Source organism: Chaetodon trifascialis, chromosome 18, assembly GCF_039877785.1.
Source record: "Chaetodon trifascialis isolate fChaTrf1 chromosome 18, fChaTrf1.hap1, whole genome shotgun sequence".
Taxonomy (NCBI): Eukaryota; Metazoa; Chordata; class Actinopteri; order Chaetodontiformes; family Chaetodontidae; genus Chaetodon; species Chaetodon trifascialis.
In genome coordinates, this window is record NC_092073.1 from 5,714,107 (window position 1) to 5,724,044 (window position 9,938).

At 40.0% G+C, this 9,938-nt stretch overlaps 1 non-coding gene across 1 annotated transcript; it reads left to right on the plus strand.

Annotated features, from left to right (window-relative positions):
- Positions 1-2,059: 2,059 nt before the first annotated feature.
- Positions 2,060-2,141, plus strand: trnas-aga (transfer RNA serine (anticodon AGA)). The gene has a single exon. It is a non-coding gene; the product is annotated as a tRNA-Ser (tRNA).
- Positions 2,142-9,938: the final 7,797 nt, after the last annotated feature.

The following is a 9,938-nucleotide window of genomic DNA, read 5'->3' on the forward strand; positions in this document are numbered from 1 at the left end:
ACCTCTGCTGTCATGTGAGCGAAAGCTGCAGCTCATGCACAGATCCACTGCCATCATCCCACATGGCTGGAAATGTCAAATTCAAAAATTACAAAAAATACGAAAATGGAGGACAAACTAGCTTTCAGTTCATAAGGTGTTCTCAAACAGTTAAAAAAAAAAAGTCCAGGTATCACAGAAGAGATGATATCCACAGTTCACAAGAATAAGATTCACCAAATGCACAAAATATCAAAATCATCGCACATGAGGATTCTAGGTGGCCCTAATACTCCGAAGATGATGATGATGTGTGATGAAAAGTAAGGGGCTCGCCATAGTTCATAAAGACCATAAGCAGTTGCATCAAATTTCATAGTAATCCATCCAGCAGCTGTTGGGATGACCTCATGGTAGTGAAAAAGTTTGGGATCACCAGCCAATACTTGTCAAGATAATTTAGTCCAGACCAAAGTGGTGGACTGCATGTCATCCTTGGAGCCACACTGCTGGCATGGCTAAAAACCATTAAACCACAGAAGTCAATAACCCTTGAATTTCTGAGCTTTGGGGTCAATATCAAGATGTCTTACAAATCCACAGCATTATTACTATGGACCCTCAAGCCTCTTTCAAAGCTTTTGCATTCTGGCTTCCACTCAACCTTTTACCTTTTTTAACTGCCAAACAAAGTAGGTGCCACCATACTTTTCAAAGACTGACTTAAATTATGTTCATAAAAAATATTATATTCTATACAGGTACTATGTACATTTAAAATACAGTTTAATTTGATTCAGTGTATCCATTTTACCAGTTAAATCAGAAATGCAGAAATGAACTGTACTGTACTTTTGTATATTGTTCTACTTGGTACAAGGGCATGCTTACCACTGTGCTACATCGCCTTTTCTTTCAACACAAACAACACTCAGTTAGTGTTCGGGAATGGAGGACAGCAATTGTTAAAGTTTGGAAAGTGAAATTCTTATCCATTCTTGCTTGATATATGCCTTTAGTTGTTCAATAGTTAACAAGGTCTCTTTTGGCATACAATCCTGTTTCCAAAAAAGTTGGGATGTTGTGTAAAATGTAAATAGAAACAGAATTGATAAATGATAAATGATAAATAAAAGTGATAAATTGCAAAACGCTAAAACCGCATATTGAATTGAAAATAGCATGAAGACAACATATCAGATATTAAAACTGAGAAGTGTAATTGTTTTTTAAAAAGTCTATCTTCCTGTTCAATTTGATGCCAGCAACACCTTTCAAAAAGCTGGGGCAGGGTCTTGTTTATCGCTCTCTTCCATCACCTCTTCTTGTAACAACACTCTGTAAGCCTTTGAGAACTGAGGAGACCAAGTGGAATGTTTCCCATTCTTGCTTGATGTACGATTTCAGTTGCTCCACAGTTCGAGGTCTCCTTTGTCATATTTTACATTTCACAATGGGCCAGACATTTCAGTGGGTGACAAGTCTCGGCTGTAGGCAGGCCAGTTTAGCACCTACACTCTTTTACTATGAAGCTATGCTGTTGGAATACATGCACAATACAATACATGAAAATTTCAGCAAGACTCTTGATCACATTGTGCACATTAATGAGCAAGGCCTTCCCTGAAAAAGATGTCGCCTGCTTGGTGCATATGTTTCTCCAAAACCTGTGTATGTGGTTTGGCACTAATGGGGCCTTCAAAAGTGTGCAGGTTAGCCATGTCATGTGCACTAATGCCTCTCCATATCATCACGGATGCTGGCTTTTGAATTGTGCACTGCCAGATAGTCCCTCTCGTCTTTAGCCTGGAGGCCGTGGTGTCCGTGATTTCCAAAAAGAATTTCAAATTTTAACTTGTCAGACCACAGAACAGTTTTCCACTTCGCCTCAGTCCATCTTAAAGGAGCTCAGGACCAGAGAAGGCAGTCATGTTTCTGGACCTTGTTTATATGCGGTTTCCTCTTTGCATGGTAGAGTTTCAACTTCATTATGGATGCAGTGACAAAATGTGTTCACATACAAAGGTTTTTGCAAATTAATCCTGAGCCCATGCAGCTATGTCCACCACAGAATTATGCGGTTGTCCTGGCTGAGTGGTTAACGCGATGGACTAGAAATCCATTGGGGTCTCCTTGTGCAGGTTGGAATCCTGCTGACAACAACTGTTTTACAACAACAACAACTATGTGAGGATGCTGTTCATCGACTTCAGCTCAGCATTCAACACAGTCATTCCCTCCAAGCTGGTCAACAAACTCAGTGACCTCAGCAGCAGCATGCCTCTGAAACTGGACCCTGGACTTCTTGACCAACCCCAGTCTGTTGGTCTGTCTGTTAGACAACAACACCTCCGCCACCCTGACTCTGAACACCTCATGCCAATTGCACTTGTGTATATTTAGATTTCATATTATGACTATTTCCACGCTAAACAACATTTCTCTGTGCTGCACTCTGACGATGACAGTCAAATTCAGTCTAATCTAATCTAATTTATATTCGTTTATTTTGCCATTTCACAAATTTTCCAATCTTTTGCCACTGTCCCAACTCTTTTAAAACATGTTTGTTGGGATCAAATTCTAAATGAGGATGTAATTTTCAAAAAATAAATTTAATTTCTCAGTTTCAACGTTTGATATGTTGTCTTTGTGCTATTTTCAATTCAGTATGGGGTTTCAGTGTTTTGCAAATCATCACATTCTCTTTCTATTTAGATTTTACAGTTTCTCAACTTTTTGGTAAATGTGTTGGTAGTTGTACTAAATGAAATACTGTAGTTTTAAACATCAATGCTACAATTAACAATCTAAGTTGAAAATGATACAGTTTTGGTTAATGGATTATAATTTTTATCATTATCCAGCTGAGATATAATTATGGTGCCTTAAAATCATTATTTTATTCTTTGTTTAGAACCTTGTAATGAGGAAAGAATTGCAAGGGGGTGGAGTATGGGGGGATGCTTGTAAATATACTAGCAGCATAGACCTATTAATCACCATGGATTATGTGAAAATGAATTATTCTGTGTTGTCTGCCTGCTTGGCAGCAATCAAATCCCAGGAGTTTCCTTGCCACCTGCATCACTACAGTTGAATGGCATGCTCACTGCCACCATCAATAACACAATAGTTTAGCCTCAGATAAAAATGATAAATGCACTGGCATTCCTTCAGACCCTGATTCAGCCGACCATTTATTTTAATATTTCAGCAACTACCAGGCGCTGTCGTTAATCACTGTTAGACTGCAGATAGGCAGGGAGGAATCACAGAAAGTGGGAAAGTGGAGGAGCCGAGATGGGGTGACGGACGAGGGAGGAGGAGGACGGAGAAGGAGGAATGGGTTTGGGGAATGCCACTTCTCATTGGGGAAGCTGTTGCTCATCTGTCGTGGGCTCGTTGGGGCATGGCTAAAGGCTCCCGTTCAGTCAAACTCCTCTCCTGTACGCATGACATTTCAATTACACAGCGAGCTCTCATAGCTCTCTCCACAGCCAGATAAGCTGAGACACCAAATGCCACACACAGCATGGACACACACACACGCACACAAAAGCACCTGCCCTGCAAGGCTTGTTTGAATGGATGTCATTCGGGCTGATGACAGGTGAGTGTACTATACGGAAACATTACCGGAAACGTGACTAACCTAAATATTTGAATAATGTTTCCATTTATTTGCATCACTTTTAATGTGTAACATATAATGTAATGTGATGAGACAGTCCAACTAATAATCGGTATGAAAAAGAAGTCTGTAGCAAAAAAAATGACTTTCAACATAATGAGGAAGTGGAAAAGACAGCACAGGACAGATACTGTAATATTAGTGGGCTGGAGTTCAGAAACTATAGGAGAAGAGTATGACTGGGGTAGATCCTATTTAAGCCATTCCATAACGAATTTATAAACTGGTGTTACATAAGTAATAATGTATGATGAGTTAATCAGGCATGGCTCATGGTAGGCGTAGTGAGGCTAAATAACATGACTAATACCTAGTCCACACGTACATGAGTATTTTTAAAATGTAGCCTTTTCTGTGTATTTTGACCTTTCGTCCAATAACACACTCAGTTTTAGGTCACTGGAAATGGAGCTTTTGGAAGACTTCTTTCACAGTGAACATATTCAGAACCTCCATTTACAGAGTTGACACATGGATAGAGGAATATTTATTTTGCTCGTGTGGGATTTTTTTTAAGAACAAAGGAGGTAAAACCCTGTTTTAAAGAAATACCCATGTATGTTAGAACCAGGCCAGCAGCTGTTTATGATGGCTTATGTCACAGAGGATGTGGGACGGTATCAAAGGTAACTGAACCAGCTTTTCATTGGTCAACATGAGCTCATCATGTGGTCAGTCGAGGGTTACAGTGGATGTCCATGATAAAAACTCAGATGTGAGGTTTATGATAAAATGGTGTTTTCAACCCAAGATGGCAAAATAACCCAACATTATTGTTACTAATTTGGCATACACCTGCAGATAACATTGAACGCCTTCTAGCAGTTCAAGTAACTTACCTGTAACTTTTTATTGTGAAACTTTTGCGGGAATCAGTGGCATTTTAACAGCAATCAAAAAGACTGACAGGAAAGGCAATTGGAAATAATTAGTGGTCAGCCTTAATTTATTCATGGCGTTATCTAAGTCTGGCATTATTTGAATTTCAGCTCTTATTTGAGATTTTCTGACTTTTGGACTTTGTACTTGCCTTTGATAAGCATCACCCAGCCAGTTTCAACATTATATATAAATATTTTCTTGATCAGCTGAATATCCAATAACTGGTTTAGAATATCAGTGGCCTTTTTGAAAATAAATATTTTATTTCAACAACAATTGACTGTTGATTTTGCATTTTAAACAGCTACGACAGCATCATTGTTTCAAATATGCTTTGTAGAGTAGAAGTCTGAGTGTGCTTAGACTTAAGTAATCATAAATAATTCATAATTTACATGATTTTATTGATTAAATTTACCCTGATGTTCTTTTTGATGACACAGTATGTAAATTTTTCATGTAAAAATATTTTTCCAACAAATATAGCACATAGAAACAAATAATATTCTATGAACATTTAGAACTAGAACACAGAGTACCTTTAATACTGCATATGATTGACAGCACTGTATATTAGTTTATGTTTCTCTATACTTTTTGTGGTCTAAAAACAACACATATGGCACCGCCATTACATGCTTCCCATTGCTGCTTGCTCTTAAAAGACATTTTTGTCTTGGGGGAAGTAAAACACACAAGTGGAGTGGGATGTACAGACATGTTTTTCCTCACTGTGCCCTCTGTGGTCATTTTCTTTTCAGCAGTTTTCAGGCCAGCTTGTGTAAGTGAAGAAACAATGCCTGGGGCTCCACCTCCAAAACGAAATCCAATATACATGCATAGGCTTGAATGCTGGCACCACTGGATGTTGCCTTCCATATTTTTAAGTATTCCTGGCATACCAGTTGCATATAGCACTGTCTGAATGGAGCTGTGAAAAGTCATATCTGGTCCAGAGTTGTCATGGCAAGAGCCCCACCTGCTTGTCCTATACATTCATAACATCAGCCAGTTTTTCTCATATCGTGGTTGTCAGGAATTTACTGTGGACAAATTATGGCCGCTGTTTGCATCCCATAAACTAATAGGGGATTTATCCCTTGATCTGTCGACTCCTGCTACAGTTGTCAGTCACATAAAGGCATGCTGGTGTTCCACTTCCTTCCACTTGTAAATGAAACCAATTTCTCCTCTGAGTTAGGCATCCTGATGTGTTGTTTTCTCAAGTTGTGATATGTTTGAGTATTTCCTCAGAAGAGAGAAAGATATTGGCCTCCAGTTTTTTGATGGTGATGGTACAAAGCATTATCAGCAGTGCCAGCCAAAGATGAGGGTGTGTGAGGCTCTGTGAATCCTTCATGTTGAGCAGTCACACCACAAAATCAGGTCTAAAGACAGAGTGCCTTATACTGTACAGATTGTAAAGTCCCTTCTAGCAAATTGTGATGTTTAACATTAGGCTGTAATAAAAATTGACTTGACAGAAAATAATGCAGCAAAGTTAATCTGTCCTTCTCTGTGAAATATGTGGTGACATATTAACTACGAGTAGGAGTACTCATAGATACTGTATATGCATGTAGATACCACATAGCTCACTGCTGTTCATGGAGGCAATGTGCGACCGCCCTATTTGTCACTTCGGGTCTTAACCCATGGAAGAACTCACTTTCTAATAGGACAATAAATTCACACAGTTTATCAAAAAAAATGAGAGGTTGTTCAGTCTACAGGGTCAACCAGATCGATCAGGAGATCGTAAGGTGTTGAGTATATATGGTGGGTGTTGTCTCCTTGTGACTGAGAGACTCTGACTGGATGTTTCAACAGCCAAATCACAGCTCCTATTTGGGACTCCATTACACGGATTGCCTTACCCACGAGCAAGACAATCCCAGTCCAGTGAGATGCTTACGAGGTTTCAATCCTCTCAATCCTCTTTTCACTTCACCATTATGATCCATCGGCTTTCACGGAGAAACAAATACTGGCTTAAATATCACTTACATAGTGTATGAGGAACTGTTTTTAAACTGTCTCATTGTTTTTCAATATTTTGTTTTAGAAACTGACATTCTTCAAATCTATGTATTTGCTTCTAATGATAAAGTTGTGGAATGTGTTATATTTTTGTGTTATGCAGCTGACAGGAGATGTACCCTATTACACAACAGGACTGCATTAGATAAGTAATGTTTTACTCACCATTAGTAGCCTTAATAGTCTCCTGTCCATTATTTGGATGGCATCCAGACAGAATGCAAAGTAAAGGTGTTTTGTGCAGATAAATAAAGAGGCTGCACTTGATGAATAGATATATTAGTCTGCTGGTGCTGTCTGTGGTAGAGGCAAACAGGCGAAAAAAGTATGGAAACATTTCTTGGAAACTGTTTTCCTGAAGCACTGAGATCACCCACTCATTCTTTAAACCCATGTGTAGTATTTCTGTACTGTGCATGATCATTTCACCTGTTTCTTAACTCATAACACTGCTATGATATTTCAATAGGTCTAAGTCAATAAATTGCTCTCTTCCTCAGTTTTGTACTAGTAACTTGATATAATCCAATTTTCTCTCTTTTTTAAATGTAATTATCATACATAGCATCATAATTTGTGACTGTAATTCAGGACTGTGTGTGCCAATTCTTTTTGAACAAGCAATGGTCAATGGGGAAACTTCAGTTGGTCAATCATAGACAACTGCGGTTGTAGGGCCAGCACCACTGTTGCAGTCCAGCATAAAAAGAAAAAAAAGAAAAACTGAAAGAGCCATACAATGTGATAAATATGAAACAGCTGTAGGTGGTCAGGGTATGCAGGTGACCCAAGGAGCCCTTATGTTATGTGATGCATTGGGTCAGCCATGACACAACCAAACAGTCCACGCAATATTCTACTGAAACCCTCTGAGAAACAAACTCATACAGTGTGTTGCTATATGTGATAACTGCATTGAAAAAGAAAGATAAAATTTGATTATATTAAGTTACTGATTCAAAACTGAGTAAGGGAGCAACATCTTGAGTTAGGCCTATTATGAGATATGTTTGAAATATTACAGTAATGTAGATTAAGAAACAGAGACACTACCTTGAAATGATCATGCATATTACAAAAATACTACAAGAGGGCGGAATGATGAACTGCGTGACCCCAGTGCATCAGGACAAACTGTTTCCTTGAAATGTTTCAGTGCTTTTTTCTCTCTACCTCGACCACAAACAGAACCAGCAGACTAATAAATCCATTCATCAAGTGCAGCCTCTTTATTTGTCTGCATGAAACCTTTACTTTGAATGCTACCCAAATAATGGACAGGAGACTATTAAGGCTACTAATGGTGAGTAAAACATTACTTTTCTAATGCAGCCCTGTTGTATAATAGAACACATCTCCAGTCAGTTTCATAACACAGCAACAGTGAACAGCTGGGAGTTAGAGCACATAACTAATGTCCACAGCACACATTTGTCTGTGCTGGTCAACAAGCAATTCTGCTCCTCTGCTCTGCTCTAATCACTCGTAGAGTTCTTCTTTGTAATAACTTCATGAACACATTAATACACTCTGTGCTTCCTCATTTGCTTTAAAGCATGGCAGTGTTTCCTCTGCCAGCAGTGGAAGTCTTGCAATGACTGTGGTAATTGGAAGTCCATTGTAAAGCTTTTAGAACAAGCAGGACAATTATTTGGAGATTATTTGGTTATTTTGTGTGCGTTGTCAATTTGCTGCAACCTCTTTATGTGTTACCTTATGTGTGTTTTGAGTAGGGATGCTGGAAGTCAGTCACAGTTCGCGGTGCTGAGAGAAGGTCAGTATATATAATGACATATTAAATGGTGAGCGATATTCATGTTTTTTGTATTTTTGTGATAAGAATGACTGGGCTAACTTGTATTGAATAGTTATGAACAAATATTCATGACAATTTGAGTACGTTCATTGCTAAGTGCTTTGAGAGGCTGGTCTTGGCCCACCTCAGGTGCTGTCTTCCCCCTATACTGGACCCCTATCAGTTTGCCTACAGACCAAACAGGTTGACAGAGGATGCCATTTCCACTGCAGTGTGCTCCACCCTGACGCACCTGGACAACAACAACACCTACGCGAGGATGCTGTTCACCGACTTCAGCTCAGCATTCAACATAGTCATCCCCTCCAAACTGGTCTACAAACACCCCCATTCACATTGATGGGGCTGAGGTTGAAGGTGTCTCCAGCTTCAGGTTCCTGAGCATCCACATCTTTGAGGACCTCTCCTGGACCCTCAACTCCTCCACCTTCATAAAGAAAGCTCAACAGTGCCTCTACTTCCTGAGGAGACTGAGGAAGTTACCCTGGCTCGTCAAATTAACTTCTACAGCCGCATCTCAGAATGGTGCGGCAGCTGCACAGCCTCCGAGCAGAAGGCCCTGCAACGGGTGGTGAAAACCACCCAGTACATCACTGGCGCCCAGCAAAGTGCCATCGAGGACCTCCAGCGCAAGCGGTGTCTAAGCGGTGTCCTCCGTTCCCACATCAGCCCAGGAACAGCTTCTGTTCCAGAGCTATTATGCTGCTGAACTCACCACCTGACCAATGGTGACGACAAAAGGAACTGGTCCCCGGGCGCCGGTTGGCTGGCAGCCCACCGCTCCTGGTCTGCCGCGGAGGAAGGACTGACCAGGATGGGTTAAAGGCAGAGAAAAAATTTCAAATATGCATGCCGTGTGCAGTTTCCTCTCCCTAACTTTGCATATTGTGTTAAATTGTGACTAATAAAGGATTTCTTTCTTTGACTTGCATGTATTTATATTTTTGGATATTATGACTATTTGCACTTCTGGTTAGATGCTAAACTGCATTTCGTTGTCTCTGTGTTTCACTGTGACAATGACAATAAAGTTGAATCTAATCTAAGGAAGAGATGCAGGCCAGAGATGTGACCCTGGACCATTTCATCATAGTTTATAATAAAGCAGAGCAGTGAAAGTACAGATATCTCATAGAGGAGATGTAGGAGTAGGAGTGTATACATCATGGATTTATCTGTTTGTCACTGTTGGAAACTCTATTCTGTCACCTGTATAAACTGTTGTAAGTGTGCTTCCTATGCTTCCCCTCCTTTGTGTTTTGTGTCTCTCTCTCCTTGTGTCTGTATGTTTGTGTCTGTGCTGAGCTGGGCGTGGTTATCTCCTCCCTCTTGCCACCTATCCACCTGCACACCTGAGGTTCATCAGACAATCAATTCCTGCTGTATATAAGCCCGACTCTTTACTCCAGTCTTCCTTAGATTGTCTGTTAACCTCTCCGATATCTAGTCTTAGCTCTTGACCTCGCTTGTGTTACCAGTCCTTGTGATATTGTTTTGGTTCCTTTTTACATTGCAGAAACCCTCAGG